The sequence below is a fragment of the Lemur catta genome, chromosome 7 (genome assembly GCF_020740605.2).
Source record: "Lemur catta isolate mLemCat1 chromosome 7, mLemCat1.pri, whole genome shotgun sequence".
Lineage (NCBI taxonomy): Eukaryota > Metazoa > Chordata > Mammalia > Primates > Lemuridae > Lemur > Lemur catta.
In genome coordinates, this window is record NC_059134.1 from 69,452,221 (window position 1) to 69,480,064 (window position 27,844).

At 34.3% G+C, this 27,844-nt stretch overlaps 1 protein-coding gene across 2 annotated transcripts in view; it reads left to right on the forward strand.

Moving 5' to 3' along the window:
- The window catches only part of PDE3B (phosphodiesterase 3B), a 123,687-nt gene that overhangs the window by 1,498 nt on the left and 94,345 nt on the right, over positions 1–27,844 (forward strand). The window lies entirely within an intron of this gene.

Sequence of the window (27,844 nt, forward strand, 5' to 3'; positions counted from 1 at the left end):
TAGAAGCAAGTACCTTTTATCTTTGAGTAGAAATGAAATAGCCCACTAATCATATGGCACTTTTTAAATACTTTATGCATTCGATGAGTTCTCAGAAGGATGAGGAGAATCGTTTGTTTAATAGATGACTACTCCCACTTTTGGCATACTCTGATATATGTCTTTTTGGTGTCATTTTTCTGTTTGCTGTTACAATGATGTCTACCCAAAGTTAACGGACAGCCTTTATAATGAGGGAATACATATAAGAATTTTAATAAGTGGGATTTTGTTACTATTGATGATAATCGAGAGGAGGAAGCTGAGATCTTATAATTAAAAGAACAGTGATGAGCTTTGGAAATGAGACTTATTAATTTAGATGAAAAGACAGCAGTATAGGCTAATACAATCTTTTACAGACTCATGATTGTGTGTATTTGTTGCATAATTAGGAGAATGTTTTGGCAATTTAACCTTTAAACTCAGTAATGCCTGGAAAGATGCCAAAAGCATTTCCATTTTTCTCCCCTACATTTACATATTTTTGTTTTTTAAAGGAATTGAAATTAACAGGGAATGAACTTGCATCTTTATGAAGTGTTGGAAAACCTACCTGACCACATCACCAAGCAACTCATTAAGTATAGCTACTATTTATTGAGCATTTACTAAGTGCAAAATGCTTTACATATATTGTCTGAGATCCTCACAAGAACCCTGCTTGGTTGGTGACATTAATCTTTATTTAGAGATGAGTGAATCAAAGCTTATAGAGATAACCCAACTTCACATGTCTAGTAAGTGGCAGTGATGGGATTTGATGACATTTTTCAGTTCTCAATGCTGTGTTCTGCACAACTGAAAGGGTAAATGTAGAGGTTTTGTTTAAGTAGGAGAGTAGGTGTGTATACCATAAGTTTTCAGATGTTTTTGATTATGGGAGCTGGTATATTGGAGACAAAATTTTGTTTCTTGTCCTTACTACATTTGATGCATTCTTCTCTCTTCTTTTTTGAGTTTTTGTCCCTTGTGTTCTCTTCAAAATAATCTTCAAGCTGCTACATTGATTTTATGACATGTTTAATACTGATCTGTAGTGTTCAATGACACAACATTTTGCTTCTTGAAATGGCCTCAGAGGCCACTTTTGTAGTCTATAGTTATTTGGTCAAATGCTTGAAAAAATTTTGTTATGCCTTTTGTTTTCTCAGTTTACTACCAGTGTTAATAGACAGTGCTTAGCAAAATGTGTATCAGAAGAAAAATTGTTTTGAGAGGATTCATCATAGAGCAAAGTAGTATAAACTGTTTTCATAGAATGGAATAACATTTGACTTTTGACTATATGTGAAGAGATTGCATTTTTTAACACTGGAAAAGTGTTTTAGCACAATTCCATCACATTTGTGGACAATTTTCCTGAATTTAACAGTTTAACATATTTTAATTGTAATTTGTTGATATGGTTAATTATGTTTGGACTCTTGTGTGTGGAAAATTTCTTAATTCTAGTGTGGTGCTCTTTCCATCACAGCAGCCTTTTTCAACCTTTAGGTGTGGTATTATATCAGGTAGCTTCATTTATTATTTGTATTAGACGAAAATAGAATTTGTGCTTCTAAAAAGGGCATATTTTTTTAGTGCAGAGAACCCTTATTCACATTCTACCTTGCATAGGAACATTTTTGGGGACTTAAAACATATGCTAATTGTTAAGGGGTTTATACGTGGTTACTTAATGTTAAGTGTCACAGAGTAATTCTATTTTGACATTACCAGAAAAGGATATTTTTAACTTAGCAGAGATTGTAATAACAAGAATTTTTATTTATGCTTGTTCCTGAAGTTTAACAGTGGATGTGTGGTTTTTGTTTGCATGTATATTCTGTTAAAGATATTAAGGGGAAACCGGTATTTTTATGGAAGTAAAGGATCAAGAGATTTTTTTTAATTTTCAAAGTGCTATATGTGACAATTGTCAAAACACTGTTATTTCAGAAAATGAAGGAAGATGAAAAGATTTTAGGTAGAATTTGACATAGGGGAGAATACCCTGGATTCAAAGGCTAAGGATTGAAGCTTAAAGTCTTGGCTCAGCTGTTTAGTCTTGGAAAAATCAGTGAACCTTTCTGAGTCTCAGTATCCTGTCAAATCAGAGGATCCCAGTAGATGAATTCTATAATACCTTCCAACTAAAATTAATTTCTTTTAGTTAGTTTACACTTTTGGTAAAGTATAAATAAAAGTATAAATAAAATGTCACAAGTTAGTAATTCTTGAAGTTTTATTTAAATGTTGAATTTTGATATTGCTAACCTGTATTTTCTGAGGTGTAGTAACTGGAAAAGATGAGCAAAATATTCTGTTTTTTGGATAGAAATTTCTTTTAAAAAGTATATGTGGTTTCATTTTTTTGATGGTAACGAAATTATTGCACCTTTTCATTTCCTTAAGAATTTAAACATTATTATTGAAAATCACTTGAAAACTCGTATCAATATAAATGTTTTTAATTGTGTAAGAATAGATTTTAAGTAATTTTTAGGTTTTGGGACGTTATGTTAGGCTGAAAAATAATGGCACATGTTCATAAAATTAGATTAGATTTATAATATTTTATTCAAATGCTGTATATGGGTCAGTTCTTCCTAAGGTTTTTTTTTTTTTGTTGTTGTTAGCAAAACACTTAGACATTTAAAGTTTAAATCTAGTTACTGCTGACTGTGTGCTGCTTTGGTGGGTTAATGGAAAGAAACACTAAGTTTGTAATTTATTTGCTAGGAGTCAGCTGAAACTAACAATAGGAAGTTAAAAAAATCAGTTGTATTCATAGAAGCTTTGACTAGAATTGAACAAGCTACATTTCTATACCACTTTAATTGTATATTCTACAATGTAGTTTTCAGCTTTTCAATGAAATCACTTTGTGTGAGATTTGGTAAATACCAGGTTTGGAAAGGCTTAAGTTAGTGTGTGAGATATTTTTCTATACCTAGAATGCTAAGTGCTTTCTAAATGGTTAGGTAAATATTGAAAAATTCTGTGGGCTTAATGTCCATAAATATTATTTAAAGTGTTAATTTTATTTGAAAAAGGCATACATATACAGTATGAGGACTTAAAAAAAAAGAGATTTGAAAGTATAAGTGATTATTTACCCACCTAAGAAATTTGCAAGGCATACCCTGCTGCTGTGTGTTTCTTTAAGAATACTGTAGTATTTGTGAAATTTATTTTATGGCTTCAGTGAGTGAATGTTAGCTATTCTAATTTCATGTTAATAGTTTGTGGTAAAATATCCACCTACGTAAAATCTTATACTCTATTTTATAAATATTGTATGTACTCTGCCATCAGAATTATCTTTCAAAAACACAAATTTGATCAAGTCTCTCCTTCTAGTTTAAAAATCTTTCATGGCTTTTCATTGTCCACAGTTCATGCCCTTGACCCTTACTTGCAAAGTCCTTCATAACCTGCTCTTAGCCTTTTGTTTCGTTTCGTTTATTTATTTTTTTAAAAGCATTCTAGAGCGAATGGAACGCTCCCTTCCTGAATCCATCCTTGGTTCTAGCTGTTTGAGGGCTGCTTCTTGTTATTGTGCATGTGGATTTTTTCGTTTTGCTTTTTACCATTCCTATTTGCCAAAATCTCCTTGAAGGAGCAAATAAGATTAAGACATCTTTAGACAGTACACTGATACTCCAATTAATATATAAGCTGAAACCAAACTCCATTATAGCAGAGTGGGCCATATTTAAAAATAAAAATTGGCAAACTATGTGAAGCAGTGTTAATGTGTGACAGAATATTTTCATTATATTGCATGATATAGTAACATCTCCATAGTTTGTATTTTCATACACCAAGTGGAAGGTAACCATAAGCAAAACTGAAAAGTGTGTCCTCAGACTCTATGCTCCTTAGTGGCAGTCCCATCTCTCATTCTCTTTCCCTTACCAGTCAGCCTGTTTCCCTAGCACACTCTTCTGCCTTCTTATACCCCATCCAAAGTAGGAAAAGTTTATACTTGCTGGAAAAACTTATTTCAGTATAAATGTTTGTATAAATATAGAAGATATAGGAGAGATTTAGAGTTTATCTGATTGAAATCTGCTCATTACGTAGAAAGGAAAGAAATTGAACCCCAGAGAGAGAAAAAATAACTGGCTCAGGGTTATACTGTGAGATACTGAGAAAACAGTAATTAGAACCTAGTCTTGACTCCTAGTCCACCTATACTTTCCATAAAGAGCACATGTACCTGCCATTATTTATAGGTTTCCAAGGCTGTACTTAATTTTGCCAAGTATCTCCACTTTTGTGATAAAAAGCAATGTTCCTGGTTAAAGGAGCTGGGGGACAGTAGTGGAAGAGAAGAGAGAGAGAGAGTTAGTAAGGAGGGATTCTTGAAAATAATAATCTCGAAGATAAACTCCTGATATAGTTATTTCGGAGTGACTTGTAAGGATGCAACTGCTCTCAAACTCAGTGCCTTGAGGGGCCAGCTACATAACGTTAATATATTTATGTTATATGTTGAGGAAAGAGGGGAGGGTGAAAAGGAGAGTAGGAAGAATGGAAGTGAACTGACTATTGCCTGCTTTCCTTGAAGGCATTCAATTTAAACAAAACAAACTGAACAACTGTCTTAGCCAAACAGAACTTTAGGAGACCTAGGTTCTGTCTGTGGGTAGTTCCTGATAGTTTATAACACTGAATTGGTGTTCATCTTGTTATTTACAAACTGATCCATGCTTACTTTGGTGGTCGTTAGAAGGCTGTTCTTAGAGCATGGGACAGAAGAATGTATCTCCTACTGTTTTTTTTTTTCTTTTACAACCTAGAACTTTCCATCTATCCTTGATTTACTTAGGAGGTATATTAACTTTGTAGATTCACCTTCCTCCATCAGCTACAGTAGATTGTTTGGCTACTTCTTCTTCCCTTACATTTCATACAACTTGCATTCAGCATATTTTAAATTTACTTAGGATTTAAATTTTTAATGAGGAATGACATACATGAAAGACTATATATATATGTTTATATGGCTTAAGAAAAAAATAAAACAATAAAAGAAGAAAAGTCATGTACTCTGCTCATTTCCTTTGAAGCCCTCGCTTCCACCCAACCTTTCTTATATCCCCTTCTCTCTGCCCCAAAATAAAACCTCTATCATGTTTTTTTTGATATTTGTTCCCTTGCTTATCTTTATAATTATAGCCCTCTATGAATGTATACCTAAATAATATATATTATTTAGTATTGTCTGATTTTGGACTTTAGATAAATAGAATCATACTACATGTGTTCTTCTCTAACTTTTTTTTGCTTGACATTTTCTAAGATTTATCCATGTTGATGCAGATAGTTGTAGTTCATTTCTTTAATGCTGTATAGTATTTCATTATATGAACATAATAAATATCCATTACACTGTTCATAAGCCCTTAGGTGGTTTTTAGTTTTTTGCTATTCTATACAATGTTGCTATGAACATTCTTGTAAATATTGTGGTCGAGTGTCGTCCTGCAAGAGGATTGGCCTGTCTCTGTTGACCAATCTTGGCTGCTTAATCGCAAGCATCCTCATCATTTCGTCCAGTCGGTTGCAGTAGACATACTTTGCTGTGATCAGTTGACCAGGTTTCACGAGGCTGTAATGGATAATACCAGCACTATATCACCAAACAGATACCATTAGCTTGTTTTGATGAATATTTGGTTTTGGTCTGTGTTTGGGCACTCCATCTTTATCCAACCATTGTGCTGAATGCTTGTGATTGTCAAAAAGAATCTATTTTTCATCACACATCACAATACAGTGTAGAAATGGTTCGCCTTTATGTCGTAACAGCAAAGAAAGGCAAGCTTTGAGACGACTTCTCTTTTGACGCTCGTTTAATTCATGCGGAACCCATCTATCCAGATTCTTTACCTTGCTGATTTGTTTTAAATGGTCCGATATTGTTGGAATAGTAACGTCAAACTTTGCTGTTAATTCACAGATAGGTTGAGATGGATTTGCTTCCACTACAGCTTTCAGCTCATCATTATCCACTTTGGTCTCAGGTTACCCACGTGGCTCATGTTCAAGCCACGTGTTCCATTCTGGTTAAACTCACCAGAATGGAACTTCTCAACCCATCGATATACTGTGTGTTCATTAATCACATCCTTCCCAAACACTTTGTTGATATTTTGAGTTGTCTGCTTTCCATTGGTTCCATGATGAAACTCATATTTGAAAATAACACGGATTTTTAACCCATGGTTTCACAAAAATTGCTCTAAAAAAACTTGAAAGATAATCACAAGCCAAACCATGCATTTGAAAGACTGAGGATGTACCTTCACAATAAAAATAAAACGAGAAGGATCAAAGTGAAATGTCAGAGATAACAACTGTCAAACTTAGTACTTAAGGAAGTGAGACATTTCATATTAATAACCTAATATCTCCTGCTGCATGTGTGTGTGTAGAAGTAGAATTGCTGAGTCGTGAGATATGGTCTTGTTCAACTTTACCATGCAATGGTAGTTAAAATACTGGCACCCTAAAGATGTCCACATTCTCATCCCTGGAATTTGTGACTATGTTACCTTACAAAGCACAACAGATTTTGGAGATGGGATTAAGTTAAGGATTTTGAGATGAGGAGATTATTCAGGATTATCTGAGTGGGTGCAGTGTAATCACAAGGGTCCTTAAAAAGTGAAAGAGAGAGGCAGAAGAGATGGGAGAAGAGATGGGACAGTGGAAGCAGGGTTGGAATAATACAATGTGAGGACTCTCAGCCACTTTGGCTAGCTTTGGCGATGGAACAAACGGAACCATGAGCCAAGGAAAGCAAGCAGCCTCTAGAAGCTAAAAACGTCAAGGAAACAGATTTTTGCCTAGAGTTCCCAGAAAGTAATGAAGCCCAGCCAACACCTTGATTTAGCTTAGTGAGATCTGTGTCAGACTTCTGACCTACAGAACTATAAGCTAATAAATTAGTGTTGTTTTATGCTGTTTAGTTTGTGGTTATTTGTTACAGGAATGTATTAGTTTGCTAGGACCCCTATAACAAAGTACCACAAACTGGGTGGCTTAAACAACAGAAATTAATTGTCTCACAGTTCTGGAGGCTACATGTCCAAGATCAAGGTGTCGCCAGGGTTGGTTCTCTCTAAAGCCTGTGAGGGAAAATCTTTTCCATGCCTTTCTCCTAGCTTTTGGTGGTTTGCTGGTAATCTTTGCCTTGTACATGTGTCTTCCTGTCCTCTGCCTTCATCACAGCATTCTCCCTGTGTCTGTTCACATAGTCTTCCTGCTGTGCTTGTCTGTCTTTGTGTCCAAATTTTCCATTTTTATAAAGACCCAAGTCACATGGGATTAGGGTCTACACTAATGACCTCATTTTAACTTGATCAGCCATGGAAAGATCCTATTTCCAAATAATGTTACATTCTGAGGTCCTGAGGATTAGAACCAACATATCTTTTTTGGGGGACACAATTCAACCATACAAGTAGCAATAGAAAACTAAAACTCCACCTGAAGTTGAATTGTTTTTCAAAATGGACATCACATTTATATTTTTGCTAGCAGTGAATAGGAATGCCCTTAGGTCCACATTATCACCAACCAATGCTTGCTATTTACTGACTTTAATTTTTGCTAGTCTAGTGGGTATGAAATGCTATTTCTTTGTGGTTTTAATTTGCATTTTTCTAATTACTAATATGGTTGAGTATTTTTAAAAATTTTATGGGCTATATTTCTTATTCAGGGATTACTTGTTCATGTCTTTTGCTGTTTTTAAAATTGGGTGGTTTGTTTTTTTCTTGATAATTCATGAGTTCTTTATATGTGCAGATATGTATCCTTCGTTGGTTGTTTGGATTGCAAATATCTTGTTCCAGTTTTTATAGCATTTTTCAGTAGTAGAAGTTCTTAATTTTAATGTTGTCACATTTACCAATCTTTTCCTCTAATGATAAGACTTTTTGTGACTTGTTTACAAAACCCTTCTTTAATGGAAGTTGTAAAATATACTTGTTTATTGTCCTTTTAAAGTTTTGCCTTTCATGTGGTTTTCATCCACCTAGAATCGATTTATATGTGTGATGTGATGTAGAGATTCAATCTCATTTTTTATCCATATGGATATCCAATTATGCCAACACAATTTGTTGAGATGTTTATTTGTTTTCCATCAGCAGTGCTACCTCTGTCGTATATCACATTTCAGTATATGTACGAGTCTGTATCTGGGCTTTTATGTTTCATTCATTAGTTTATGTACCCTATGTTAATCCCACACCATCTTAATTATAATAGCTTTTTAAAACTTAATATCCAGTAAGTCCCCTCTTCGTGTTCTTCTTTTTCAAGAGTGTATTGGTTATTTTGGACCTTTGTTTTCAATATAAATTTTAGAATAAGCTTGTGAAGTTTCACAAAAAAATTCTGTTGGCGTTTTGATTGGCCTTAAATATTTTGAACAATTTAGAGGAGAATTGCTTTTGATTGAAATTTTTAAGTTGCAGTTTTCTGGGACATCTGGGTTGGTATCTTTTGTCCATTGTGAATAATATGCTGCTATGCACATGGGTGTTTGAGTCTCTGCTTTTTGTTCTTTTGGGTATATACCTGGAAATGGATTAGTTGAGTAATATGATAATTCTATTTTTAATGTTTTGAGGATCCACCATACTGTTTTCTACAAGTGGCTGCACTATTTTATATTCCTACCAGTAATGCACAGAGGTACCATTTCTTTACATTCTCATCAACACTTGTTATTTATTTATTTATTTTTTTGTGGTAGTAGCCATTCTAGTGGGTATGAAGGTGATATCTCATTGTGGTTTTTTTTTTTTTTTTTGACAGAGTCTTGGTCTGTTGCCTAGGCTAGAGTGCCGTGGCGTCAGCCTAGCTCACAGCAACCTCAAACTCCTGGGCTTAAGCAAGCCTTCTGCCTCAGCCTCCCAAGTAGCTGAGACTACAGGCATGCACCACCATGCCCAGCTAATTTTTTCTATGTATTTTTAGTTGTTCAGATAATTTCTTTCTATTTTTTAGTAGAGACGGGGCTCTCGCTCTTGCTCAGGCTGGTCTTGAACTCCTGACCTCTAGCGATCCTCCCGCCTCGGCCTGCCTGAGTGCTAGGATGACAGGCGTGAGCCACCATGCCTGGCCTCATTGTGGTTTTGATTTGCATTTCTCTAATGATTAGTGATGTTGAGCATCTTTTCATGTGCTTTTTGGCCATTCATATATGTTCTTTGGTGAAATCTCTATTCAGATCTTTTGCCCATTTTTTAATTAGGTTTTTTACTATTGAGTTTTATTGTTATAAGAGTTATTTATATATTCTGGATATTAATTTCTTATCCGATGATTTGCAGATATTTTCTTCCATTTTGTGGGTTGCCTTTCATTATATTATTAGTGTCCTTTGATGTACAAAAGTTTTTAATTTTGATGAAGTTTAATTTATCTATTTTTTTCTTTTGTTGCTTATGGTTTTGGTGTCATATTAAAGAAATCATTGCCCAATTCAATGTTAGGCTTTTCCCCTGTGTTTTCTTCTAAGAGTTTTAGAAAACTTTTAATTCTAATGTTTAGGTCTTTGATCCATTTTTGAGTTAATTTTTGGATACAGTGTAAGGTAATTGTCCAACTTTATTCTTTTGTGTGTGTATATCCAGTTTTCCTAAGACCATTTGTTGAAAAGACTGTTCTTTCCCCATTCAATAGTGTTGACTCCCTTATTGAAAATTATTTAACTATATATGTGAGGGTTTATTTCTGGGCTGTCTGTTCTATTTCATTGGTCTATATGTCTGTTTTTAATGTCAGTACCACACTGTTTTGATGACTGTAGCTTTTTAGTAAGTTTTGAAATCAGAAGTGTGAGACTTCAAACTTTATTCTTTTTCAAGATTGTTTTGGTTATTTGGGTGTCCCTTGAGATTGCATATGAATTTTAAGATGGATTTTTCTACTACTGCAAAAAAAGTCATTGGGGTTTATTTTTATTATTATTTGTTGTGGTAAAAAGTATATAACATCTTCACCATTTTTAAGTGTACAGTTCAGTAGTGTTAAGTATATTTACATTGTTGTGAAACAGATTTCCAAATCTTTTCCATCTTGCAGAACTGAAACTATATCACTTAAATAACCACTCTCCTTTCCCCTTCCCCCAGCCTGTAACTACTATTCTGCTTTTGTTTCAATGAATTTGACACTTAAGATACTTCATATAAGTGGAATCATACAGTATTTATCTTTTGTGAGTGGCTTATTTCACCTAGTGTAATCATCACTGGGCTTTTGATAGGGATTGCACTGAATCCATAGCTTGTAGTATTGGCATGTTATAATCATTATATTAAGTCTTCCAATCCATGAACATGGGATGTCTTCCCATTTATTTTTGTCTTAATTTCTTTCAGCAACATTTTATAGTTTTCAGTGTACAAGTCTTTTGCTTCCTTGGTTAAGTTTATTCCTAAGTATTTTATTCTTTTTGATGCTGTTGTAAATGGAACTCTTTTCTTAATTTCCTTTTTGAATTGTTCATTGTTAGTGTATAGAATGGAACTGATTTATATGTGTTGATTTTATATCCTGGAGATTTGCTGAATTTGTTTATTCTATTAGTTTTTTTGTGCAATCTTTGGGGTCCTTATTTAGTTTTTGATCTGAATTAATGCTGCATATGTAGACTGAGAAACCTCAAGTGAAAAATGTAAAGTGGTTCCAGGTTGATCATGTTCTCAGGCAACTGTAAAACAAGTTGAGATTCTCTAATGCGTCAAATGATTTCCTAAGATAAAATCCCAAGGTAATTGAGCAGTGCATGGCCAAAAAGCCACAAAACATGCGAGGAAATAAGGCACTGTAAGAACCTACAGAAAAAGTACACAGCAAAAACACAGCCACAAAAGCTTCACATATTGGAATTATCATATATAAAATATAAAAACAGATGTTACTATACTTAAAGAAGTAAAATAGAAGCCTGAAAAAATGGTTGGGGAACGGGATTAAAAGAACAATCATACACGTTTAAAAAACTGCAACTTCTAAAGATGAAAATTATAACCATAAATTAAAAACTTTTGTATACATTAAATAGCAGTTGAGAGACACACTTTGTTAACTGGATGATAGGTCCAAAGAAATTGCCCATAATATGCAAGGAAGAAAAGATGGAAACTAAGAAAGAGAGGTTGAAAGAGTTGGAGAATAAGGAGTGAAGTTGAACATGGATTTAACTGAAATTCCAAAAAAGGATAATAAAATGGTGAGTAGGCTACATTTGAAGAGATAATGGCTGTAAAATAGCATTTCACAGAACTGGTGAAAAATGCCAGCTTTTTTTTGTTTTGTTTTTTGAGACAGGGTCTCACTTTGTTGCCCAGGCTAGAGTGCAGTGGTGTCATCATAGCTCAGTGCAACCTCAAACTCTTGCCTCAGCCTCCTGAGTAGCTGAGACTACAGCTATGCACTACCATGCCTGGCTAATTTTTTTTCCAACTTTTTTTTATCTAGTAAGGTGACTGAATCCCAGGAAGAGTAAGTAAAAATAAACCCATCCTTAGATACATCATTGCAAAATTGCATAGCCCCAAAGAAAAAGAGAAGTACTAAAAGAAGTCAGAGAGAAAAGAGAAATTGCCTGCAAAAGAATGAATGGTTATCATACTGAAAGGTGACTTATCAGTAGCAACAGTGGAAGTTATAAAGCAGTGAATATCATCCTGCATGTGCTAAGAAAAAATAACTGTCAAACTAGAAATCAATGCCCAGCAAAAGTATCTCTCTACAAGGAGGGCAAACTAAAAGCATTTCAGACAAGCAAAAATTGAGAGTTTTTAACCACCAAAAGTACATAAGTAGAAGAACAGAGGTCAAGAAAGAATGCTAATGACATATGTAGGTAAAACTAAGCAAACATTGATGTTATAAGACATTACTAACAATGCCTAATTTGTGAGGGGAGAATACAATTAAAATACTAGAAAACAATAGCATTTACGAAGGAAAAATTAGAATAGTGTGCTAAAAAGTCATACTTTAAGAGGAGAGTTAAAAGTCCGACTTTAGATTTTGTTATATGTAGACAGCTAGTGCAAATGCTGAAAGAATAGGTACTGAGTGTATAACTTCCAAACAAATAGAGGGGGAAAATGGAGTGAGGAAAAAAAGAAAAATCAATGCAATATAAAAAAGGCGAAAAAAAGAGAAACCTGGAAAACAGGACAAATATAGAAAGCGTGTAAAAAGATGATGGAAATATTAATAAATCCAAATACTATTTATCAGTAATCTCAATAAACAAAGAAGCAAAGCTATAGTCAAAAGAAGATAAAGATTATTCACTTGAATTTTTTTTAAAAAATCTGACGACTCTTTATAAACCTAAGGATTTATAAAGGTTGAAAATATAAGAATGGAAAAAGGATACAAGACAAATACTTACAACAAAGTTGGTAAAATATTAACATCAAACTAGGAAAAAACTTTACTAAAGAAAAAGATGATCATTATATAATTATAAAAGATTTAATTTGCTGCAAAGATAAAATTCTAAATTAATAGGTACCTAATAACATGTCTATGTCTATATATACAGACACACATATAATCCATAATTGTGTCCAAATTTACCTACAATAGAAAGTGTTCCTTTTGTATACCATTTTATTTATATGTTTAGTTCATTCCTATCACGTTGGTATATTATACTTTGCTTATACTGTCTTAATTACCATCACAGTTACTTACCCTCTTTTTTGAGCATTGCAGCATATTAGGTGCTATGAGGGAAATATAATGATGAATAAGACATAATTCTGTCTTTACGGAGTTTATGTCCAGTAGAGACAGGTGTATACACAAGCTGACTATGAAACAGTTACAGTAATGCTGTATTTGTATTCTGAGTACTTTATTGTGGAAGGCAAAAAGAGGGATCAGTTTTTTAGGGGGAATGTATTGGAAGTCATCATGGAGGAGGCATTTGAAAGATATATAGGATTTGATTAAGTACAGGCAGGCATTGGGACTGATAAATCATCTGAAGGGAAGGAAAATTTTGGTAGTTTATGCCAAATTACTCTAAAATCAGTCGTAAAGTTAATTGGAATTTAGAACTTTGAAACAATCTCTTTTTATTGTCCTGAAACTTCTCTTGCAACCAGTATTAAGTAAAAAAGTAAATCCTTTCCATACAGGATTATATAGGGGAAATTCTTTCAGCAGTTGTCAGTATATTAGGACAACAAATACAAGTGATGATTTCAAAAGTGATTAAAAGGGATAATTTGGATTTCTTATCTTTTGAAGTTTCAGGGTTAAAGGTTAAGTAAGAACCTTTGGTCTTCCAGAAGAAAAATTTCTCAGTTGCTGCAATTACAATTTACTGTCCCATAAGCTTTTTGTTCCAGTTTGTCACTTTGGAGTTGGAGGTGCACTGGAAATTCAGACAAATGCCCGTACGTATAATTCTTCCTTCACAGTTCACTGTCTGTTAAGCATGTTGATAGCTATACAGCCCTCCCCCAGGAATGGTGAGAGAGAGGTAAGAGAAAAGGAAACAGAGGGAAGAGAAACCTTGTAAAAAAGTGACTCCTCCAGCCCTCTTCCTCATTCCAGTATTAGTTACTTTGCTTTACCTCTTCGATTTAATGCTTTGTTCTACTTTTCAGAAAAAGTCCCCTGAAGAGCTTCAACCACTTAAATGGTAATGGTTCAAAGCAGATAAAGATAAATATGGATATAAATTTTTACTAATTATGAGGAAAAATTTTTCTTTAGGGAAAAAAATACCTACATACACATTAGTAAACATTAATACTTATTATTATATAAGTTTTTTGTGTGCTTTTGTTGTAAAAATAAGCACCATATAGAAGTACCTTTAATATCTGAAAAGTCATGCCTTCAGTGACCATTATGAGGCATTCTGCTAGGAGTTATGAGGGCTATGAAGAAGAGTCATGTAAGAATACTACTCTTAGGAGTTTAATAGAATATAAGATTACAAAATGAAGATTTTATTTCAAATTACAAAAAAAAGGCCATATAATATTATAATGTCTGAGAGGTCTCAATGACACCCATATTTTCTGCCCAAATTCTGAACAAACTGAAAAGAGTGACAGATGAGAGATCAGAATACCACCTTTATTTCTGATAAAGGTGATATTGCAGGACATGGCTTATATATGCAGATAGTTATGCTTTCTGATACTGAACCCCAAAGTTAAATAGACTTACTTGATCCAAGGCAGGACAGGGTCAGAAACATCCTCCCTGTGAAAGTCTGTCCATGGAGAAGCATTGGAAAACTTCTGCTTCCAGCTAGTGGGTAGGCTTCCAAGAGCAAAAAGCAAGGGGTAGAATTATGCTTACGTAATTCTTTAGTCTAAATTTACCAATCAGGTAAGTCACTATTGCCTTTTAGGAGAAACATAAGTGAGGGGGTAGAGAGACCCCAGAAGTATTTGTGGAAAATTCTTCCTCATAAAAGCCATAGGATTTGGAAAGGGAGTTGCCTCTCAACACACATAGAAAAAACCATTTGTAATCCTGGCATCCATTATACAACATGTATTTTAATTTTTGCATGTTCTCTTTTTTTGCAACCATGGTTTTTACATAGTTGCATGGAATGTACATAATTTAAAAACTGAGCCTAGATTCTACCTTTCTTCATTTCTTTCTTTCCTCTCTTGACAGAATTTGAGTCATTTTCTTCTGTATGCCTCTACAGTTGCACTTCATACTCTCTATTGTATTTGTGTTGACAGGTCTTTCTTACCTCTATATTTTGTGTTCTTTAAATGAGGGACAGTATCTTATTTATTTATGTATACCCAGTGTGTGGCATGTATCAAATGGTTTATTGAATTGAATTATTGCATTAATGTCATTCTCTTTATCACTTCACATGGCATTTTTCCCTACTTGCTGCATAATATTCCTAATTACATCATTGAAAATAACTTGAGGAAGAGGATGCCTAAGGAATAAGTTCTTGAAATCACAAAACCCAGCAATAATCTTGGGAAAGCTTACCTTAGGAGAATGCCTGACTTTATAGGTGAAGCTTAGAAGAATGTTGAAAGTTGGGAGAATAGATACTAATGCAAGACATTGTGAGCAGGAGTTACCTCTTTTAAAAAAAGAAGGGGCATAGAATGATTTGAGGTGAGATCATGGTGATATGGTAGGGTTATAAATAATTTTGGCGTTCTTTTTCAGATATGGCTTATAAAAAATGCTTAAGAATTGGTTAAAAATTCCTAGGTGTTTGAATGGTTCTCAGTTAACAAGTGTTGATAGAACATTTTCAGTGCTTAGATTGCACTTTTTATTTCTAGGCAGAACTTCCCTTTTTTTTTTTTTTTTTGGGCCAGGGTCTCGCTCTGTTGCTCGGGTTAGAGTGCAGTAATGTCATCATTGCTCACTGCAACCTCAAGTTGCTGGGCTCAAGCAATACTCCTGGCTCAGCCTCTCAAGTAGCTGGGACTACAGATGTGCACCACCACATCTGATTAATTTTTTCTTTGTTCAGGCTGGTCTCAAGCAATACTCCTGCCTCAGCCTCCCAAAGTGCTAGGATTACAGGCATGAGGCACTGCACCTGGCCAAACTTTGCATTTTAAACACAAATTTATTAGTTTTTATGGCTCACCAAAGGAGGAAGATAATGGTAAATTACTAGTCCTAATTATCTGATAAACTCTAGGAATAATGTGATTATTTTAAATTAAGTGCATTTTTTTATCAGGTAACTGAAGTTTATATTTTTATAAGTAATATCTTTTTAGTTTAAATACATTTTGCTGTGTCTGTTTCTTACATGTTTACCCCTGTTTCTGCTTATTGAACAGGTCTTAATGAAAACAATTTATTATTTCCCTGATAAGGGTTGTCAGTTTTTATACATAAACATTTATTAGACAAAATTATTAACAAGTAGTGCAAAAACGGTTCATACAATCTATTTGGTAAATTCAGTGAAATCCCAGTTCTTTGTTCCTCTATCTAGATAACTCAGCCACATCTTCCATAAAAGCCTCTCTTTAGGTAGATAAGACAGTACCCTGAAGTCATTAATTGTTGACTTTATAGTCAACATTAGGCAGTTAAAATACTCCAAAATCAGTTATAGACTCAACTCAAACCCTAAGAACCATTCTGAAAGGCAGAGGATATAGAGTTTCTCAGATCATATTCCCTGTTTATAAGGGAGAGGAATATTTCCAAAATATTTAAGACAGTTCACATATATTGAAAGCCACTGATTTCAGTGACAAAAGCCCATTTCTGACATTCCTTATATAAAGGCTTTAGGGTTAGTAGGAATAGCTTCTGAAGTGATTATAGTACCTGCTTTGGGAGTGTGGCCTTTCTGATTACATGCTAGCTGGTCACCCCTAGATGTAAATTCTTGTTAAATAACATATTTAGATTTAAAAACCAAGAAATGAGAATGTAAGCTCCATGAAGGCAAGAATTTTTGTCTGTTTTATTCATTGCCATGTCTAAAATAATGCCTGGCCCATAGTGAGAGCTCAAATAACGGTGAATGAGTAAATATCACACTGACTTTGCTGAAGTATGTAAATAAGTTATAGACATTATAAAAACAATTATGTTTTGGCCACAAGCGTAATGAATGCAACAGTAATAAAAATAGATTTGAAGCACACAATCCTATTTTAGGGGGTTCAAGAGTTTTAAAAGGAAGAAGGGGGAAACATCCAGGTAAGAGGACATGCATGCTAGCTTTCCAGTATTGGATGTTTATCTACTTTTTCTTAGACCGTATCAACCTGTCAACCATGACATGTCTTTTCATAACACAGTCCCAGTTAGTATAAAAATTTAACTGGTACCTATAGCCAATAAATACCTTATGGGCTGACATTTTCTGTGTATCTTTTGTGGTATGGCCTCTGTGCAATCTAAGAACACTTTGTTTTGTCTCTGAAAAATCCTTCCTTTGCTTTTTAGCAATTTACTTTTGAATTTATAGATATCTCACCTTATGATTCATCATATTATTTGCATCATATTAAACCCTGATCAACCATTAAAATGTTAAAGGAAAGACATTACTGTATTTCTTAATCAATACACTAGACCTTTAAGTACAAATACTTCTAAAATCAGGCCCTGTAAAACCATCAGATGTTTGAAGAAAGTTTTTAAACATGAACCAAAGGGTCTAGTTTTAAGAACTTAGCTGTGAATGAGTGAGATCCTACTCATTTAATAGAGTTTTCCAAATGAGTAATAGAAAATATAAAATAAAGGGGGAAGATCCCTTAGAGGTTTGAAATTCTGCTGCTGTGCAATCCTGTCTGTCTCCTTTATTCAAGAAGTTTGTCGTCATTTTCAGAATGTTCTCTAGAGGCCAACTTCTTAATTTAGATATTAGCAAACCAGTTGTGGCAAAAGATACATGAAAATAAACAATACCACATTGAAAAGGATAAAGAGCCAGCTATCCGACCAGTAGGAATGTTTTGGAAGCCCATTTGCTCTGGGCTGAGGCCACACATTGAGGTTCTGCTGCTGCTTCCCAGCCTCACACCAGCCTCCCTGCTCCTGGGGACCTTCCTGACCATCTGCCTCCACCTTGCCCACCTCCATCTCACTCCTGCAGCCAGGGTTGTCATTTTTAACACTGTCTTACTCTGCCATGATACAAGGATGCCTAAGTGGCTTATACAGTCTCTTTGCCGTATGCTAAGTGATGCATCTTAAATTTTTATCTGCTCTTTAATAGTTATTTTGCTTGCCACTTGCTGCCAGCTGCTATCATTCTTTAACAGATCTCCCCTTTCTCAATTATTGTAGTTACTGATTATCAACGGTGGGTCAGGAAACTGGTTAACCAAGTTAATTGGAATTGGCTGTAAAAATAAGGATGAAAAAGCCTGAAAGTCTTTCTCATGAATATAGTGTTTGGACTTTGTAACTTCTATTTTGACTTTGTACAGACCTCTTTTTTGGTTTGTTTTGGTAAAGAACCTTTGGATAAATGAGGAGTTAGCCATATTGTTTCCACACAAACAGCTAAATGTAGATTTCTTTTTTTTCTTTTCTTGTGAGGTAGACTGTACATACTATAAAGTGAACAAAAGTATATAGCTCAACAAATTTTTACATATGTATACACCTACATAGATCACTCAGATCAAAATATAGAACATTTCCACTACCCTAGTTGGCTTCCTCATGTTCTCTTTCAGTTAATAGCCTGCCCCACAAGATATCCACAATTCTGACCTTTTTTCTAATTAGCTTTACCTCTTTTTGAACCTTCTTGGAAACTAAAATTTGAGTTTCATATCATTTTCTTGTGCCATGAAGTATTAGTCTTCTTTTGTTTTTTTTTTTTAATTTTATTTTTCCCATTTGTTATTGAAACATTCATTTAATACCTACTGTGGGCAAGAAATGAATGATTTTGGAGATTCAAAGGTAAATAAAATATACTTTGCCATCAAGAAGCTTGGGGTCTAGTACAAGAAAAAAAAGTACCATAAAGGAGGTATAAACAAACTACAGAGAAGGCTTAGGGGAAGAGTGGTAAGGGAGGGCTCTGACAGAAAGTAGATGGCACACTCAAGTGGGGAAACTTGGGAGAATTTATGAAGGGATGATTTACAAAAGAGTGTGAAAGATTAAGGGAAACCAGCATGGTATGTTGAGTATCTGGTGAACAACAACGAATAGTCATTACCACCCTTGGGCATGTAAGGGCAGAATAGGGAGTTACCAAGACTCAGAGTTGCTGTATAGGGGTCCATTTGACAGAAGTTGTCATTGCTAACCAGAGGTGATTTTACGTGAGAGCCGGGGAGTAAATACCCCAGGCCCACTCTGTTCCTGACTTTCAATCTCCTGCCATAGTCTTCCACTGGCTGAATCCACACAGAAGATAGAGAGCAAGGGGGGGCTTTTTATACCTACAGAGCATCCTGGGACACAGAACAGAGCAGAGTGGAGTGGAGAATGGATCTGGAGGCGGAAATGAAATGTATATAGCACAATTTTTTGTTGTTGTTTGTTTGTTTTTTTCTGAAGACAGGGTCTTGTTCTGCCACCCTGGGTAGAATGTAGTGGCATCATCATAGCTCACTGCAGCCTCAAACTCCTGGGCTCAGGGTATCCTTGTGCCTTAGCCTCCTGAGTAGCTGGGACTACAGGTGCATGCCACCATGCCTGGCTAATTTTTTCTATCTTTTAGGGATGGGGTCTTGCTCTTGGTCAGGCTGGTCTCAAACTCCTGGCCTCAAGAGATCCTCCTGCCTCAGCCACCCAGAGTGCTAGGATTATAGGTGTGAGCCACTGTGGCCCCACAATTTGTTCTTTAAGGACACAGAAGATACTAATCTCTGCAGAAGTGGAGGAAAGGCCTTTTAGGAAAAGAGAATCATGTAAACAAAGGTAGAGGAGTATTGAAATGAAGACTATATTCAGAAAATAGAAAGTATTTCAGATAGTTTGGATGTATGCTGAATGAAGAGGAATTTTAGGCATAAAAATGAAAAGATAGGTTAGTATTTGCAGAGAAATGTTAATATTTACATTGCTTATCCTCTTATTTGTTGTTAAGTCTTGTATTATATCATGGTTTTTATAAATACATGAAAATCAATATTCCCTTTATCATTAGGTTGAAGGCAGTGGGTCAAGTTCTGTGCCTTAGGATCGTTATTTGAGTGATGTGCACATAGTGGCCTAGTACAAACAGTACAAGGAGCAGGAGCGATTTAGAGAGTGAGGCTTACCCTTAAGAATATAGGCTCTGGATTTGGACCATCTGCACTTGAATTCTGGCTCCAGCAGAATTTTTCTAGCTTGATGACCTTAGGAAAGTTACCCAATACAGGCCTCAGTTTTCTCATTTCCAAAATAGGCACAGTCATAACTTTACTACTCAGTACTTGTAAGGAGTAAATGTGTGATTCACATATTGAGCCCAGAGCCTAGTAGACAGTGTTGATAAATGTTACCTATTTTTTTTATTACTTTTAGGAGGATAGTAGAGATGTTTTTAAATGTTTAAAAGGCTGACACATGAAAATAGGATTACACTTCCTATCTTCATGAGAACCTCTCGTGTCAGGACTAAGACTAATGTGTGTAAATAGCAGGTAGACTGGTTTGGGATTAATATGAGAAAATTGTTTAATTGTTTGGTGTTGCTTGAATCAGAATAGGTTAGATAATGATTTACATATCAAGGGAAGTGTTTAAGAAAAGACTGGGGATGTTTTAAAGTATATTCATGCTCAGAATGACAAAAATTAGATAAAATCTTTAGGAAACCTTCCAACTATAATAGTCTATTGGTTTAAACTACAAATCTGTAAAAATCGAAGCTCTGGGCAAGATGAAATGTGTTTGATTTCCTTTTTCCCATCTCTCTTTGTTCCTCTTCACAAACTCTGTTCCCAACTCCTAACAATCCAGCTTACATGTCATATCTATCTATCTATCTATCTATATAGTTGAATAAAGAAAAAAATATATATGTATTTTTCAGAGACAGGGTCTCATTTGCTCAGGCTAGACTTGAACTCCTGGGCTCAAGTAATCCTTATGCCACACCTCTGGAGTAGCTGGGACTACGGGCTGTTACCACCATGCCTAGTATATTTAACAATAATTTTTGAGCACAAACGAATGTGCCAGCTGTTGTTCTAGGTACTGTGATTAGTATTGTGAATAAGACATATCAGTGTCCTGCCCTAATGGAGGTTTTAAAAATTTTAGTAGAGGGAAATAGAGAATAAAAGCACAGTGAAGTAACTTCTCTAACTGGATGCATGAACAAAATAAAACAGAATGAAGGGATACTAGTATCCCTAGTATGAAGGGATACGAGGGCTTTGGGTGGTGGAGGTGTGGAGGAGGTGCTTTAGGTACAGTGGTCAGGGAAAGCTTCTCTGAAGAGGTGACATTTTAACTGGCACATCAGTGTTAAAAAGGAGGTGGTCATGCTGGGGGAAGCACATTCTAGGCAGAAGAGCTAGCAAAGGCAAAGTCCCTGTGGTAGAAAAGAGCTTGGCATGCTTAGGGGTTAGAAATAAAACTGGGTGGCTGGAGAATGGTAGAAGAGATAAGAAGAGCATGGATCACGTAGGGCCTTGTAAACCTTGTTTACATTTGCATTTCATTCTAATTGCACTCTAATGGGAAGTCATGAGACAATTTTATGATATAGTTCATATTTTAAAAAGATTATTCTGACTTGTTTATGGGCTATGGGCAGGGAGTAGCTAGAGTGGAAGCAGGAAGATACAATTGTCCAAGTGAGAGATAATAATGGCGTGGACTATCTCAGGTCACTTTCTCCCCCTTCCCCTCCTGGAATGGAATATCCCCTGGATGGAATGTCCTTTTAAAAATATTTTATAGTGTTTAACAAATACTACTGTTAAAGTATCTTTACATTGTATTTTAGTTAGGTATACAGTTACCTTCCTCATTAGATTCTGAGTTTCTTAAGCATAAGGATGATGTCTTATCCCTGTTCTGTATCCCTTACCCTTAGCGTTGTAGAGAGCACTGTAGCACTAAGTTATTAACTTTGCGCTTAGGAAAGTCCTATTAAATGAAGTCATGAGTTACTGTTATCTTGACTCAGGTGTTTATATAGTTATTATAACTGACACAGGTAAATTATGTAACTAATATAAGCTAGATTTTAGATGGAATTAAAAACATCCCCATACTTTACTTGGAGAATCAATATAGTCTGTATATGATTAAGGAAAACCTGCTAAAAAGGGAAAGCCTACAATATTTTGTTAGAGATAAAACACAAATCTGAAAGATTTAGGGAAATGAAACCAAGAAATAGTTGCTCTATTAGTTACAATAAAGACTAAACTAATGTACCAAGAGACAGGAATACAGTGGCTCAAGTAAGATAGAAATTTGTTTCTCACATAACAACAGGTCCAACATTCAGGCTGGTTGGTCTTTCATAGTTCTCCCCCAACTAAAGGTACTATGTACAAATTCAATTTTTTCCTATGGGAGTAAAAAGCAGAGACTAATTTTTTACCCTTAAATTCACTTTAAGTAGTCCAAATAACAGCAACTGCAGTGCACTACAAGTATAGACTGCTAGCTGAAAATCAAAATAGTAGAGTTTTGTTGCTTCATGTTGCTTTGCCATCTCCTAGAGGCTTGTCCTAATCTGCATGGTTGAAGCTAGGACATTGTTGCACTCATCTTCCAGTCAGTGGGAAAGGGAAAAGAGAAAGTACAGAGCAAGAATTTAATTTTAAACAAGGGACGTGAAAGTTGTGAGTGTTTTGCTCACTTTCTACTGGTAGTCATATGGCCTCACCTGGTGGTAAGAGAGGCTGAGAAATGTAATTTCTGGCTGGGCAGTCATAGCGAAAACTCTACTATTTTGATTTTCAGCTAGCAGTCTGTACTTGCAGTGGAGTGTAGTTGCTGTTATTTGGATTGCTTAAAGTGAATTTAAGGGTAAAAAATTAGTCTCTGCTTTTTACCCCAATAGGAAAAAATTGAATTTGTATATAGTATCTTCAGTTAGGGGGAAACATCTTCATCCTGATTTCAACTGGGATGGAAAGCCAATTTAATATTCTATGAGAAATTTTTGTTTGTATTTTTATTAAAAATGAAGACTTATGTTCAAATGAAAGAGAGTATGTGGAAATGATAAGCCTGTTGCCCTAATGGCAGAGATGAAGGATGCAGATGTGTAATATTTCTATTAAAGCAGTTTGGGATAAGGAATTTCCCATAACTCTTAATACATCTCTTGCTTATTATCACATATTAGGTTAATATAATTCTTCATCAGGTAGAACTGAATTCTCAGAGTTGGAATTGAGGATGAAAAGCTGCTTTAGAACCTTGTAGCCTTAAGTCTTTGTTTCTGTTTCCAGAACTGTCTCCTTAAGAGAAGCAGCCTTTTTATTTTCGTTTCTGTTGGATGGTAAATTATCACCTACTTCTCTATTTCTTAAGAGTAATCATAATCTTTGAAGTTGTTCTTTTATAATCTTAATTAAAGATTTTTTTCTTTCTTTTCTTATTAATGTTGTCTGCTGTTCATTTTCTTTTTGGCTTTTTAAAAAACATTCAGATAATTTACATACAATAAAATGCTTAAGTGTTCAGTTCAATAAGTTTTGATGGTTGTATACACTATGTAGTCATGGACCAAACAAGATACAGAAAATTTTTCCACACCAGAAAATTTCCTTGAACTCCTTTCTAGTCAATTCTTTCTAGCCTCTCAGAGACAGGCACTTACTAATTTCTATTACCATAGATTTAACTGTTTTTTAACTTCTAAGTGAAGTCATACAGTATGCATTGTGTTGGACTTCTTTAACTCTGCGTACTATCCTGAGATTTATCCATATTATATATATCATTTATATATATATAAATGATATATATTTTGATATATATTAATATATCAAAATATATTCATTCAGGGAATATATTCATTGAATATATTTTAAGAATATATCACATGAATGAATATGTTTTATGAATATATCACAATTATATATTATTATATATTATATATTTTTTATTTTATTATTAATAATCACAATTATTATTCTGTCACAATTTGTTTATACATTCTTATGTTGATGAATATTTAGGTTGTTTCCAGTTTTTGGCTTATGAATTAGGCTACTCTGAACATTCTTATGTAAGTTTTGTGTAAGTCTTTTTTGTGGAGATGTGTTTTCACTTCTCTTGGTTAAATACCTAAGAGTGAAGTTATAGAGTAGATGTGTATTTAACTTTATAAGAAACCAACAGATACTTTTTCAAAGTGGTTACACCAGTGTACACTCCCATCAGCAATGTATGAAAGTTCCAGTTGCTCTACATCCTCACCAACATTTGGTGTTGCCAGTCTTTTTTATTTTAGCTATATAGTACCTATGATATTGAATGCCTTTTTGTGTACTTATTGGACATTGCATATCTTCTGTGAAGTGTCAGTTCAAGTCTTTTGCTAATTTTAAAATTGGATTGTTGGGTTTTAAAAATTATGGGTTTGGAGGAGTTCTTTCTGTTAGTCATGTGTCACTTAATGACAGGGATATGTTCTGAGAAATACATTTTAGATTTTGTCTTTGTGTGAACTTAGAGTGTACTTACACAAACCTAGGTGGGATAGCCTACAACACACTTAGGCTATATGGGGTAACCTATTGCTCCTAGGCTACAAACCTGTGCAGCATGTTACTGTAGGCAAGTGTAACATGCTAGAAGTATTTGTGTATATAAACATATCTAAACATAGAAAAGGTGCAGTAAATCTTGAAGTTTGATAGTATAAGTCCTTTAACTTTGTTTTTGTTAAAGATTGCCTTGGCTAATCTAGGACCTTTGTATTTCTATGTAATTTTTAGCTTGTCAATTTCTACAAAAAAGACTTAATAGAATTTCGATTTGGTGTGCATTGTATCTATAGATTAATTTGGGGAGAATTGACATCATAACAATATTGAGTATTCAAACCATGAACATGGTATAGTTTTCCATTTATTTGCATCTTCAAATTTTTTTTCTCATTTTTTAGTTTTCTGTTGTAGATGTCTTACCCATCTTATATAAGATTTATTCATTGCTTTTTATTATCTTATTGTATAAGTGGTGTTTCATAAATTTCATTTTCCATTTGTTTGTTATTAGTATATAGAAATATAATAGAAAAATCAAATAATCTTACTAAATTTGCTTATTCATTGTAGCTGGTTATTTGTAGATTTCTTTGTAGATACTTTTTCTGGGTATATAATCATGTAATCTGTGAGTAAAGGTAGTTTTACTTCTTTTTGATCTTTATGCTTTCCCACCATTTTATTGCCTATTTTCCCGTCTAGAACCTCCTATTTAATGTTGAATAAAAGTGATGATAGTGGACAATTTTCTTTTCTTTTTAACCTTGGGGCAAAGTGTTCAGTATTTTACCATTTAGATTGTTGTTAGCTGTAGGTGATTTGTATGTGGTATGTTTAAAAAATTATTATTATTGATAATAAAGAACTTTTATCAAATTAAAAAAGTTCCCTTCTATTTGTAGGTTACTGAGAGTTGTTTTTTTTAAATGGTGAATGAGTGTTAAATTTTATCAAATACTTTTTCTGCATCTATTGAGATAATCCTAGGATTTCTATGCTTTATTTTGTTAATGTGGTGAGTTAGTTTGGTTTTCTATTTTTATTTTTATTTTTTTTAGAGATGAAATCTAGCTATGTTGTGCAGCCTGGAGTACAGTGCCTATTCATAGGTGCAATCATTGTGCCCTACAGCTTGGAACTCCTGGGCTCCAGCAATCCTCTGCCTCAGCTCTTGAGTAGCTGGGACTACAGGCGCACACTGCTGCACTGGCTATTACTTTGGTGTATTTTTGAACGTTAAATTAACATTGTATTTTTAGAATAAACCCTATTTGATTATGTATATTTCTCTTTTTATATATTGTTGTTTTTGCCTTACTAAATTATTATTTTAATTTTAGAAGTTTTCATCTGTGTTCATGAGAGATATTAGTCTGTAATTTTCTTTCCTTCTTGTGTCCATGGCAGGTACTGGTATTAGGTTTATACTGGCTTCATACAATGACTAAGGAAGTGTTTCCACTTTTACTATTTATTGAAAAAACTGTTATGATTGGTTTCTGCTACTTTTAATCTGTATGATCATCTCTTTTTTTAGTTTCTGAAGTACTCATCATCAGAATATGGTTATCTTCTTTTACAGTTGAGGAAACTGAAGCTTAGAGAAGTTAAGCATCATAATTAGGTAGCTGGTGGTTACTGATCTGTATTAAAAACCAGTTCTGTTTTACTTCAAAGCCTTTGCTGCATAGTGTACATGGAAGAAAATGACTGACCAGGTGATCATATGGGGGTCTTAAATACTAGTTTTCTTTTGAAAACTTGGAAAACTTCTTTTGAAAACATACTTCCTGTCGGTCAAAGAAGCACACTCTTGATGAATGCTTCTTAGCTGTTTGTGAGAGTTGTGGTTTAAAGTAGTAGCTAAGCTTCATAATTCTGTTGGCTCTGTCAAATGAAAAGTCCGTCCATTCCCAAACTGAACAAATCAGTTTTACTTCTCTGTAGGTACAAATGGTTACTTGGAATTTATTGGGATTCTTCTTTTTCCAGATCCACGTAGTTCTGGCAAAAATTCTTTGGCTTTGTAAAAGTTAAGATATTTCTTTCCAACCTTGACTGTTTCCAGTATATGATAGGTTAAGGGAGTCAATTCATCTTATACTGATAGGTCCAAAGAGAAGGGAAAAAGCCTTACACAAGGGAAATATAAGATGATTTTAAAGAAGGATCTAGTACCTTATTTTCTCCCAAGTTCAATCATTCTCATAAGAGAACTTTTCTTATAATACAAAAAGTTTAACTTTTATCTCATCTGGAAGCATCTTTCTCATCTGTTAAATGACACAGGATACTTGAAAAGCTATTCCTTATTTGTTCATTACCAAAGAATTCAGGTTTTCTAACAATTATTTACTAATGACTTCTTGTTCTATAGCTATTTCAATTTTTTTTTTCTGGAGGATGTATTGGGAATGTTTGTCTCCTTTATGAGTTTTCAGCAAGTTTTTTTTTTTGAGACAGAGTCTTGCTCTGTTGCCCAGGCTAGAGTGAGTGCCGTGGCATCAGCCTAGCTCACAGTAACCTCAAACTCCTGGGCTTAAGCGATCCTACTGCCTCAGCCTCCCGAGTAGCTGGGACTACAGGCATGCGCCACCATGCCCGGCTAATTTTTTCTATATATATTTTAGTTGGCCAGATAATTTCTTTCTATTTTTTAGTAGAGACAGGATCTCGCTCTTGCTCAGGCTGGTCTCGAACTCCTGACCTTGAGCGATCCACCCGCCTCAGCCTCCCGGAGTGCTAGGATTACAGGCGTGAGCCACCGCACCTGGCCTTCAGCAAGTTTTAATGTTTAATCACTAAAATTTATACTGTGCTAATGATATTATTTTATTTGTTTCATATAAAAACCTCAATAAGTTTGTCTCATTTCCAGTTAATGTAATTAGAAAGTCTAGCAACGTTTGAAACAGCTTCTCATTTTTAAAGCATAAAGTGTTATTTAGTGAAACCTACGAAAGGATAGTGTTAGAGAAGGTAGTAAGCTGAAAAATGTTCTGTGTTAATAAAGTCTCAGGATGTTAGAGCTAGAAACTTTTTCAAGAGATCATTTAATCCTTCTGATACTTGTGATATTCCTATCTCAATGGGATTATTTTTTTTGACAAATACGGTATTTAATGTTTTTAAAAATCTTTTAAAATCTTTTAGCTCCAACAATGGAGATTCAAGTTTAGTGTAAAGGAATAGATATGATTTTTAGCCATGAACACCTTAAAAGTTAAAGTATTGGCCTGCTGGGTTTTTTTCTTCACTTTAGTTTTGCTCGTAATAGTAGGTTTAATTGGTTAACATGTGGACTCTAATATTCAGTAAGGTTAGTTATTAGTATAAGAATTAAGAGTTTTATTTGGGTTTTTATATAAAGCTAGGTATGAATAGACTTAGTAGTTAATTATTTGTGCTGAATAATAAAATATTTGGAGGCTCAATATATTAATGGAATTGGGGTACTTGCTATATAAGTTGGTTTAAAATTCTAAGATACAAAAAGAGGAAGTTGATTGATTTTATTATAATAATGCTGTAAAACAAGAAAAAAATTTTTGAAATCAAGATAAATAAGTAGTTATAAAGGAACATTTGAATGTTAAATTACTGATGAACTGGCAACTTTAATTCTTTGCTTAAGA